This window comes from Dermacentor albipictus, chromosome 10, assembly GCF_038994185.2.
Source record: "Dermacentor albipictus isolate Rhodes 1998 colony chromosome 10, USDA_Dalb.pri_finalv2, whole genome shotgun sequence".
NCBI classification, from domain to species: Eukaryota; Metazoa; Arthropoda; class Arachnida; order Ixodida; family Ixodidae; genus Dermacentor; species Dermacentor albipictus.
This window is the reverse complement of record NC_091830.1, coordinates 62678783-62688923: the sequence shown is the minus strand read 5'-3', so window position 1 is coordinate 62688923 and position 10141 is coordinate 62678783.

Below are 10141 nucleotides of genomic sequence, written 5' to 3'. Positions count from 1 at the left end.
AGCCGCCTGTGTCAACCGAGTACACTTCGACGATGTGCATAGTGCATTGAATGTGACAGGTCGTCCGTGCAATCTATCCGTTTCTAGACTAGGGAACTTGTTCTGCATCTACAACAACTCGCGTGTCATGAAAGAACAGCAGCGCCACTTCATTCCTGCCGACCTGCCACTCCCCTACTGCAGGAACATCGTTTACTGGTCCCTGGGCCTCAAGAACGGCACTGTGGAAAGCCGCAGGCCAGCCTTCGATCGCACCCAAGGTTTGAGCATGCTCCGGCAGATCACCGACGCCAAGGGCAACTCGGACTCTCTGATCCTGGCTGCGATCGGCGGTTATCCCGAGGACAGCCCCGAGTTTTCGCTTTTGGGCCGCGATCCCGGCGCGATGTCGAGGTTCGCTGCCAGCTCCGTGGATGTTGTGAAAACGCACCGGTTGAACGGAACTGCCATCCACTGGGTGGCCCCGGACTCGCGATGCCAGGACCCTCACGACAAGGATACCCTGCTTCACATTGTGGCCGTACAGCGGCACATTTTCAAAATCAACGGCTACCGTGCCGTCATCGCCGTTTTTTTGTCACCCACGACTGCATCCAACCGTTCGCTGTTGTCCGAACTCGAACCCTTCGTCGATTACGTCTTCGTCGAGACACAGGCGCTGGGGCAGCCGCCCAGTGGCTTCAACTTGAGCGTGTGTGAGGTCCTTTCTCAAAGGGTGTCGGCCTTGTTGAGAAATCTGACTTCGCCTCCTTCAAACACGACCAAGATCTGCGCCGGCCTGTCCATAGCGCCGTGGCTGGTGGAGGGAAATCCGAGTGACGGCTTCAAAAACCTCTCCGCATCTGTCGCGGCAGAGTTCCCCGACGCGCCCGGAACGGCGTCAGTGTTCGAGCTCTGCGCCAGTTCCGTATGTCAGGTGAATAATCCAGGCGTAGGACAGTGCATTGCGCTGACCCGAAAATCGTTGTACGACCCCCGGTCCAACATTCCGATGTACCTGTTCCTAGACGCACCAATGCTGCAAGGCATCATGACAGCAGGTTGGCCGGTAGAGAACGACACTTGCGCGGTTTTGTACGACATCGACCTCGATGTGTACGACGGACCGTGCCCCTCATCCAGGGAGTGGCTAGGCCTGAGCCACTTTGAAACATCACTGCCGGGAAGCATACAAGCCTCACCATTCAGGGCTCTTCTGCGCTGTTAACGCCCGACGTTGCCACGCAGTTGACCCATACCTTTCGTTTCCGCCAAGCGTGCGAGACAACGGGTAAAACCTGAGGCTGCGTATACGATCTGATGGCGAGATGGAAAAGACTTCATTTTGTCTGAGCCGTTCTCGACCTTCTCGTCAAACGTGTTCAAGCATAATGTAACAGTGGACATCCTCGAGTTATGCGCATCGTCCGTCTTTTTTTTTTGCATTTAGAAATTCACGAAAATATTTAACTATGGAAAGTGAACGACTATACTTGCAATAAAATTTATTTCCATGCTCTCAGTTGACGTACGCTATGCGTCTACTCAGTCTAACCATGAGTCAGTTGCAAAAGAAGGCATTTCTGCAGCGACATAAACTGACGCGCCGCACAATTTTTTTGGCGCAGCGTATATTGTGTATATTATGTATATATACATATCCCCACCGAAGAAAAATTTGGTGCGGATATATGTAGCGGTAAATCAGGGAGAAGCTGGCGAGCATTACGTCGCACCTCATTAATGCCCCGGATAATGATATAAAACGCGGTCACCACATTGCAAATGGCTGTTCCGGAGCTTACTCGACACACGTCTCTTCGAGCAGCGCAGTGCAATTGACGGTGGTCAGGAGCAGACCACAGCAAGCTGGAACAATATATATATATATATATATATATATATATATATATATATATATATATATATATATATATATATATATATATATATATATATATATATATATATATATATATATATATATATACATACAGACAATGAAGAAAGCGAGTACGACGTACGTTGAATGAGCCTAGTACATTGGACTGACCTTTCCGCTGGTGAACCAACACTTTGACAAAGTGTTGGCCCGTGTTATATTTATGCGTATTACTTTCGCGTGTGTTAAATTGCGGCAAAAAACGTGTCTTTTAACTTTGACAAAGGCTGGTCCACGAGCGCCGAAACGTCAGTCAAATATACTGTGCTTAATCAGCATATATCGTTCTCTTTTTCCTCATTTTACTACCGGGGCCAGCGTGATTTCCGCAGCCATAACTATATATATATATCATAGCTATACCTAATACATATGTTCATAACTATATATATATATATATATATATATATATATATATATATATATATTGTGAAGAAGAAGACGTGCCTCGCGGCACAGCCGCATCGCCAACGCGCGGCTCGTCTCGGCTCGCGCTGTTGATTGCTCGCGTCCGTTTGCACAGTGCTTCGGGCTGCTTCACCGTTCCCGGTTGGTGTGCCGTTACATTAGGAGGCGCCAATAAACCTTTTCTCAGTTGGTGGAGGTGCGGGGACTCAAACCCCGTCGCTTGAAACCCTGGAGCTGAGATCACGAACGCTACCACCCGCCATGACCGACAGCTCCTCCCAAACGGCACCGACACCACAGTCCGTCACCTGCACCGGCGTTCCACGACAACGGGACCCCAAGGTCTTCAGAGGTGCCGACGACGAAGACGTAGAAGACTGGTTTCCGTCGTATGAACGGGTGAGCGCACACAACAAGTGGGATGATCCCGCAAAGTTAACTCACGTCATCTTTTATCTGGCTGGTGTTGCCCAACTGTGGTTTCACAACCACGAAAGTGACGTGCCCACATGGTCAGTCTTCAAGACAACCTTTACGGAAGTGTTCGGCCGACCCGCTGTTCGCAAGCTCCGTGCCGAACAGCGCTTGCGCGCCCGAGCACAACAGACGGCGGAAACGTTCACAAGCTACATAGAAGACGTCGTGGACCTTTGTAAACGAGTCAACGCCGCAATGCCCGAAGCCGAGCGAATTCGCCGTATACTGAAATGCATCGATGACGGCGAATTCCAGATGCTCCTGGCCAGGAATCCGCGCACCGTGTCTGAAGTTGTCAGCCTGTGCCAAAGTTACGATGAGTTAAGGAAGCAACGCGCTTCGACTCGGCGTCTTTTGGGAAGCGACGACTTGGCGAGCCTTGACAACATGTACGACCCATCCTCATTCTTTCAGCGGGTCAAGGACTTTGTGCGTGAGGAAGTTGCCCGCCAACTTTCTTTAGTCCCCTTCACTCAGGAGCCCACCTCCCGTCTTCCACACACGCTCCGCACCCTCATTTCCGAAGAGGTCGCCCATGTTGTCCCTTCCGCACCACATCAGCCGCCTGCCGCCATGAATCTCAACTCTACGCGGGCAGTGCAGCCTGTCGCCACGCCTCTCACTTATGCGCAGCCAGTCCTGCCTGTGGCCGCGCCTCTTACGTACGCCCAGGCAGTACGCAGGCCTCCACCGGCGTCTTTCACGACCCAGTCCCAACCGCTGCCACCGGAAGCCCATGCTACATCTTGGACCGCACCGCGAGCTAATCCTTGGCGGACACCTGACAATCGACCCATCTGTTATTCTTGCTGCACTCCCGGACACGTCGCCCGATATTGCCGCCGTCGTCCTCAAGCGTTCAGCGACGCCTCGCGGCCCTTCCAGTACGGCAGCCAGTCATTTCGCCAATAAGCCGCTCCTTCCCCCCAACCGTATGCTCGTGCTGACATGCTAGAATTTCATTCGCGTCGCTCGCTATCCCCTCGTCGACGCTCGCTCTCCCCAATGCGTCGGCGACCCGCACCACCTGACCAGGAAAACTGAACGTCGCAGTTCAAGAGACAAGAACTGCGCCCCATTCGACCTGTCAAAGTCCTCGCGCCTCTCCTGCTAACGTGGTCGAAATTTGTGTAGAAGGTGTTCCTGCATTCGCTCTTGTGGATACCGGCGCAGCCGTTTCTGTGATAGCCGCCAAACTGTGCCGTTCGCTGCCCAAGGTGACCACGCCGTTTTCTGGACTGTCGCTTCGTACGGCAAGCGCGCAGCCCGTCACTCCGCACGCAGCCTGTACTGTACGTGTGCTCATTCACGGCATTGTTTACATCGTCGAGTGTATTGTTCTTCCCACCTGCTCGCATGACGTCATCCTCGGATGGGACTTCTTATCCAGTCATAAAGCCGTGATCGACTGCGCACGCGCCGAAGTAGAATTTTTCCCTTGTGACGCAACCTTGGACGAAGTTTGCGATCGCCCTTCTAAACTTACCGTGCGCGAGGACACAGGTATTCCACCTGGCTCCTTCGCCCTCGTCCCCGTCTTTTGCGATGCCATCGCTGATGCAACGGTCCTCTTCACGCCGTCCGACGTCTTCATGAGCCGTAAATCTCTCCCACTACCCTTCGCGACGCTTGACATGGCTGGCGGCAGCAGCAATATCTACTTTTACAATCCTCTCTGTGCGCCTAATACGTTGCTCGTTGGTGAATGCCTTGGCTTCGTGGAACTCCTCGGCTCTTCGTCTTTGGTTGACGTCCCTGGAGACTATTTTGACGTCGACCCCGGCCAAGCATCTTCGATGTCCGCGCTTGAGGAAACGTCCAGGGTTGCGTTCTCGCATGCCATCGCCGATGCCCTCGCACCTGCCGAACGCGCCGACCTTCTTGATCTCCTGCACAAATTTCGAAGTTCATTCGACATTTCACAACCTCACCTGGGCCGCACGTCGGAAGTGCAGCCCTACATTGACACCGGTTCACATCAGCCGTTACGTCAACGACCATATCGCGTCTCTGCCGCAGAGCGTCGTGTCATTACCACCCAAGTCGAAGATATGCTGCGCCGTGATGTTATTACACCTTCGCACAGTCCCTGGGCATCTCCTGTCGTTCTCGTTCGCAAGAAGGACGGGTCTATTCGCTTTTGCGTCTACTACCGTCGGTTAAATAAGGTAACGTGCAAAGACGTCTACCATTTGCCGCGCATCGATGACGCCCTCGACAGTCTTCAGGGCGCACAATTTTTCTGGTCCCTTGACTTGCGTTCAGGGTACTGGCAGGTCCCCATGGCTGCGGCCGATCGCTAGAAAACCGCGTTCATTACGCCTGACGGTTTATATGAATTTAAGGTGATGCCTTTCGGGCTTTGTAACGCCCCTGCCACCTTTGAACGACTCATGGGCAACACGCTGCATGGCCTCAAGTGGTCTATATGTCTGTGTTACCTCGACGATGTCGTGGTTTTCTCGCCTGATTTTCCTACTCACCTGCTCCGCCTTCGACAAGTTTTGACCTGTCTCACGAACGCTGGCCTTCAACTCAACCTCAAGAAGTGCCGCTTCGCCGCGCGAGAGCTCACCATTTTAGGCCACGCTGTGTCCAAGCACGGCGTTCTACCCGATCCTACAAAACTTCGAGCAGTCGCTGAGTTTTCGAAGCCTCAGACCATCAAAGAACTTCGAAGCTTCGTGGGCCTATGCTCATATTTCCGGCGCTTTGTTCGAAATTTCGCATCGATCATGGCGCCATTGACAGCTTCTACGCGGTGACGCCGCCCTCTCCTGATCGTCCCCTGCATGTGACTCCGCCTTTGCTACGCTGCGTCGTCTTCTCATCTCCCCACCTATTCTTCGCCATTTCGACCCATCAGCTGCAACTGAAGTACATACAGATGCCAGCGGGGTCGGTCTCGGCGCCGTACTCGCCCAACGAAAGGCGGGCTACCCCGAATATGTAGTCGCCTATGCGAGTCGCACACTGACGAAGCCTGAGGCCAATTACAGCGTGACCGAAAAAGAGTGCTTGGCTTTAGTATGGGCACTTGGCAAGTTCCGACCATATCTGTACGGGCGCCCATTCGACTTGGTCACAGATCACCATGCGCTTTGTTGGCTCGCCAACTTGAAAGATCCCACTGGCCGCCTAGCCCGTTGGGCACTACGCATCCAGGAGTACGATATTCGCGTCGTATACCGCAGTGGACGCACACACTCCGACGCAGATGCCTTGTCTCGTTCACCTTTACCTCCCGACTCGGCCTGCGCACCAACTTCCGCACATTCCGTGTCATCTCTCGACATGAACTCCTTTGCAAACGCACAACGTCGTGACCCGTGGGTCGCTTCTCTTTTCGACTATCTTTCTGGATCGTCGACCATCCCTGTATCCCGAACTCTCCGACGCCAAGCAGTTCATTTTGCCATTCGTGACCAGCTGCTGCACCGACGCAATTACACTCCTGAAGGTTGTCGGTGGCTTCTGGTGGTTCCCCGCAGCTTAAGGTCTCAAATATGTGCCGCTTTCCACAACGATCCGCAGTGTGGCCATGCCGGAGTCTTCAAGACGTACGAACGAATTCGCCACCGCTACTACTGGCGCGGCATGTACAATTTTGTACACAAGTTTGTTCGGTGCTGTCTTGACTGTCAACGCCGCAAATCGCCGCCTTTACGCCCATGTGGTGCCTTGCAGCCGCTCCCGTGCCCTGCCACACCCTTCGATCGCGTCGGCATCGACCTATACGGCCCGCTTCCTATGACACCAGACGGCAATCGGTGGATCGTCGTTGCTATTGATCATTTGACACGCTACGCCGACACTGCTGCTTTACCCAGTGCTACAGCGCGGGATGTAGCCTCTTTCGTCCTACATCGCTTCGTGCTTCGACACGGCGCACCTCGGGAACTCCTCAGCGACCGAGGTCGCGCCTTCCTCTCCGAAGTCGTCGAAAGTTTGCTTTCGGAATGCCATATTATTCATCGGACACGCACGGCATACCATCCACAGACTAACGGGCTCACAGAGCGATTTAACCGCACACTTGGTGATATGCTCTCTATGTACGTGGCATCTGATCATGGTAACTGGGACCGCATCCTTCCATTAATCACGTTCGCATACAACACCGCGATCCAGGCCACTACGGGATTTTCACCTTTCTTCCTCCTGTATGGCCGCGAGCCTACGCATACCATCGACACGCTCCTTCCATACCGTCCTGACGCCTCCGAGTGTCTACCTGTTTCCGACGTCGCCCGACAAGCCGAAGAATGCCGCCAGCTAGCGCGCTCCTTTACGGCAGAGCAACAGCAGCACCAGAAAGAAAACCACCTCGACACGCATCCAAGCACGACCTACGCTCCAGGCGTTCTAGTGTGGTTGTCGGTCCCTTTCCAAACGCCGGGGCTTTCCTCGAAACTCGTCCCAAAATTCGAAGGGCCGTACCGAGTCTTGGAGCAAACATCCCCGGTGAATTTTCTCATTGAGCCCCTGTCACCACCTGAAGACTTGCGCCGGCGTGGACGTGACATTGTCCACGTCTCGCGTCTCAAGCCCTACCACGACCCTCTGCCTCCCGATTCTTAAAGCACCAGGATGGCTCTTTTTGTCCGGGGGGAGATTGTGAAGAAGAAGACGCGCCTCGCGGCACAGCCGCATCGCCAACGCGCGGCTCGTCTCGGCTCGCGCTGTTCATTGCTGGCGTCCGTTTGGACAGTGCTTCGGCCTGCTTCGCCGTTCCCGGTTGCTGTGCCGTTACATTAGGGGCCGCCAATAAACCTTTTCTCAATATATATATATATATATATATATATATATATATATATATATATATATATATATATATATATATATATATATATATACAACACCAGCTTCGGCAGATTTTTTGCGCTCCCAACGTCCGCTCTGAGGTCGCCAACAAAAAGCTTCATGCACGCACGCAGCTTCTCCAGAAACCTACACCGCTTGTATCGAGGACGTCCTCGCCCTTTGTCGCCGTGTTGAGGCCACCATGACGGAATCTGATCATGTTCGTCATCTCCTAAAGGGCATTGCCCCTTTCGCGTTTAACGCACTGGAGATGAAGTATCCAAATGCCGTTAATGATGTGATCGCGACTTGCCAACACCTGGACGCATTGCAGGCGGGTGCGACTGTGTTCACAACAAATCAGTGCAGGGGCGGAGCCTCGCATCGATGACGTATGACCATTTTTTCCCCTTCTGTTTGGCGGCGCTGTCGGTGTGCGGCGCTTCAGTGGAGTGAAATATCGGGGGGCGTACCATATTCGCGGCGCGCGTTTTGTTTCACTGGTGAATGCGTGGAATGCAACGATGGGTGAGCCTCTCTCCCATGGCTACCTGAAGTCAGACGATAAGCTTTTTGAGAGGTCCTTGGCTACCGTCGACGAGAGGTATGCTGTGCGGACATCAGGAGACCTGAACAAGCCGTCTAAATGTAAGGATGTATCGACTGCTTCTTAATGTTTCGCTCTGCGTGTAGATTTAACATTGTAAAACGCAGTAGTAATTTTAACCAGGGACTCAACCTGGCAGAACGACTTGTTGTCAGCTCCGGTTAGTGCGCAGCACTAGGCAATTGATTCATCTTGGTTCGCCTTTTTGAAGATGGGGTTATATATTGTTTTGGTTACCGGTTCAGAGTTCCCCTAGCACCTATTTAATTCGGTTTGAGTGGAGTACTGTTCTGGTTACCGCGACATGACCCGATTTTCAGAAATTCCGATAGACGTAAAATTAACAACTGTTATTTTTCGGTTTTCAGTCATGATTACAACCGCGCAAGCAAGGTAACCACGAATACAAAAAAATGAAAGGTCTGCCCCTGTGCTCTTTACATATTTGATTTGAATTCAAGACAGAGCTGCGCTTGGGCGTTTTTTTCGTATGCATCTGGGCTTTTTTTAATACTGAGAAAGCAATCGTGCGCAACACGGGACACGAATTTCGGTGGGGCTGTACTATGTGGCTAGAACGGCCACCATAGCTGTACTCCATATCGTGACACGGCCGTCTGTGCCATCCGTGGTCCTGCTACAAGGCGATATTGAACTCTGTACACGAGAAGCTGAATGGTCAGCGTCGAGCTTTTTTGTCGTGTTAAATTAAAATCCAAAGCCCCAACCAAACCGTAACATGTTGGTTTTTCGGCGCTGCTTGCAAGTTGTTACTTAAGACCACACAAAAAAGTCTGGGTAAATATTAATATTAATTATTATTATTATGGCTTAGGAGAGCCAGAATTTCTAGCCAGAGGCATGCAGAGCTTAAGGTTCATTTGCTGCCCATAAACAAAAACTAAAGCCAGATTCGATATTGCCTCTGCCATGCATAAAACTAGGCGCCGTCATTAAATCGTCTTTGTGAAGGGCCAAAGGCTTAATCGCAGACTCCGAGAGAAGATTTCGGAGCTCAACAAGGTCATCTATGACCACTGCAAGGCGCTATGCCAGCAGCAGTGGGACGAGTTCTGTGAATCAATCGACGGACAGATGCGCAACGGCAAATCCGGGGGTATGCTGAAGCACCTTCTCGACTAAAGCGGCTCGAAGTGAAATCAAAGACATACGTTGGCCCGGGCCCTTCACGAAGCCACCAGGTCTCACATGGTCGATGAACTTGTCGCAAACTCTACAGAAGTACCTGCCTGTCCGTCGCGACGGAGATCCGTCGACTCAATTCCCGGTCTACCGAGGGCCTCCACGCCCCGAGCTGGACGAAGGCTTCTCCATTGCCGAGGTCAGACAGGCCATCTTCCCGGGCCCTTCACGAAGCCACCAGGTCTCATATGGTCGATGCACTTGTCGCAAACTCTACAGGAGTACCTGCCTGTCCGTCGCGACGGAGATCCGTCGACCCAACTCCCGATCTACCGAGGGCCTCCACGCCCCGAGCTGGACGAAGACTTCTCCATTGCCGAGGTCAGACAGGCCATCTTCCCGGGCCCTTCACGAAGCCACCAGGTCTCGCATGGTCGATGCACTTGTCGCAAACTCTACAGAAGTACCTGCCTGTCCGTCGCGACGGAGATCCGTCGACCCTACTCGCGGTCTACCGAGGCCCTCCACGCCCCGAGCTGGACGAAGACTTCTCCATTGCCGAGGTCAGACAGGCCATCTTCCCGGGCCCTTCACGAAGCCACCAGGTCTCGCATGGTCGATGCACTTGTCGCAAACTCTACAGGAGTACCTGCCTGTCCGTCGCGACGGAGATCCGTCGACCCAACTCCCGGTCTACCGAGGGCCTCCACGCCCCGAGCTGGACGAAGACTTCTCCATTGCCGAGGTCAGACAGGCCATCTTCCCGGGCCCTTCACGAA